Raw genomic sequence first — 2,268 nt, 5'->3', positions numbered from 1 at the left:
ACCTTGTTTGTTGTCAAAACCCAGAGCTTTTTTGTATGTTAGGCCACACACCCCTAATGTAGCCAATCCTAATGAGTTTCTGCTGTTGGGTGTGGCCTATTATGCTAATGAGTTCCTGCTGGGCGTGGCCAACTCGGGAGCCAGCCGGAACCCCGCCCTCCCCGCGAGGGGGGTCCAAATACCATTGGACAAATAAATATAATTATCAATATCTGCTTTTACACCTTTTGTTATTATTTTGGCCGTCTTGTTTAATGTTAATAAAAAGCAAATTTGCATATTCCGCCAATACTCCCCGCGAGGGGGGTCCAAATACCATTGGACAAATAAATATAATTATCAATATCTGCTTTTACACCTTTTGTTATTATTTTGGCCGTCTTGTTTAATGTTAATAAAAAGCAAATTTGCATATTCCGCCAATAAAAACATGTAATATCTGTCCGTGTCTTGTGGCTCCCAAACATTTGACGTTTATTCTGCATGGCTCTTTCATTAAGCAAGTTTGGCCACCTCTGCTCTGGTTCATCTAGTCAAGATCTGACTAGGGGATTGAAGGAATTTTGAAAGTTTCCTGAAAGAATCAGGGACAAAATGACCTTGCGCATTCCCCGCATCGCTTTCCTCACTTGGGCTAGTAGAAAAGATCGAGAGTCCAGGAGCACCCTAAAGGCTAAGGAAATCTGTGGCAGTTGTAGGAGCTTTTGTGAGTCACTTTTATTTCTTCAGACACAGCTAGGATGTGAGTCCATCTGTCCTTATATGTTGGAAAGTGGAGTGATTTCAGATGCAGGGCCATGCTAGTTTGGTGTAGTGGTTAAGTGCATGGACTCTAATCTGGGAGAACCGGGTTTGATTCCCCACTCCTCCACTTGCACCTGCTGGATGACCTTGGGCAAGCCATAGTTCTGGCACAGCTGTTCTTGAAAAAGAGCAGTTTCTGTCAGAGCTCTCTCAGCCCCGCCTACCTCACAGGGTGTCTGTTGTGGGGAGGGGAAGGGAAAGGAGTATGTAAGCTACTCTGAAACTCCCTTGGGTAGTGAAGGGCGGGGTATAAATCAAATTTCTTCTTCTTCTCTTCTCTGTATCATTCCAATTTTAGTATGTGTGCTGCCAAAGCGACTATGTAGTGTATAACCATGTTTTATGTTTCTCCTTTCTTCCCTGTTGGTTAAGCTTCCTCGCTGCAATTGCTTTTTGTTTTTTGTTGGGCTTCTTTGAATTTCTCTTTTTGTTATTATTATTACTATTATTACTATACTTACAGTATATACTATACAACTACTATAGTTGTCATTCAACACTACAGTAATTTGTATTTATATTGCTTTTATCTTGGCTTCTTGGCTGTTTGGCAAACGGTATTGTTAGTTCTCCTTTGATGTTATAGCTATGCTAATAAAGGTTGTGATTATGATGATTTCAGATGCTGAATGACAATTATAGGCAGATGACAATAGCAGGCATGATTGGATTTGGTGTGATATACAGTGGGGTAGTAGAACAAAGTTTGAATCTAGTGGCACCTTTAAGTTTTATTCACGGTATAAGCTTTCCTGTGCAAGTACACTTCCTCAGAATAATTGGATTAGGTGTGATATGCAGAGGGGCAGTAGGTGTGGAGAAATCAGCATTGGTAATGAGACAGGAAACCTAGGTCTTGATGCAGTCCAGGAGTCATTGCCAGAACTGATTTCTCCACCCCTTACTACCCCTCTGCATATCACACCTAATCCAATCACAGCTGCTATTGTTATTCACCTGCTATTGTCATCCAGCATCTGGAATCACTCCACTCTCCAAGATATAAGGACAGATGGACTCACATCCTAGCTGTATATGAAGAAGTGAGCAGTGGCTCATGAGAGCTCATACCCTGCCACAAATTTCCTTAGCCTTTAAGATGCTCCTGGACTCTTACTCTTTTCTACTGCTACAGACAGACTAACACGGTGACCCATCTTGATGTAATTCCTCGGGCTCGTGTGGCAGGTTCTACAAACTTTAGGAACTGGACTGGGCACAAGAGAATGACAGTGATGGGGTGGAATCATTACGTTAAATGCAGGGGTCCTTTTGCAGAGAAAGAAGTGCAGGAACTCATTAGCATAACATATTACCATAACTTATTTGCATATGTCACACCCCCTGACATCCCCGGAAGTGTGTCAGAAGGCAACACCCACCACTCAGGCTCCACTGGACTGTTTTGGATTGCTAGCTATTGGCGGCGGGGGGGGGGGGGGGCAGGGGTACCCCTGCACGGAC

This window comes from Gekko japonicus, unplaced genomic scaffold (assembly GCF_001447785.1).
Source record: "Gekko japonicus isolate JY-2015 unplaced genomic scaffold, Gekko_japonicus_V1.1 scaffold305, whole genome shotgun sequence".
Taxonomy (NCBI): Eukaryota; Metazoa; Chordata; class Lepidosauria; order Squamata; family Gekkonidae; genus Gekko; species Gekko japonicus.
The sequence above is the reverse complement of the archived record's forward strand: the minus strand, read 5'-3'. Positions refer to the sequence as shown.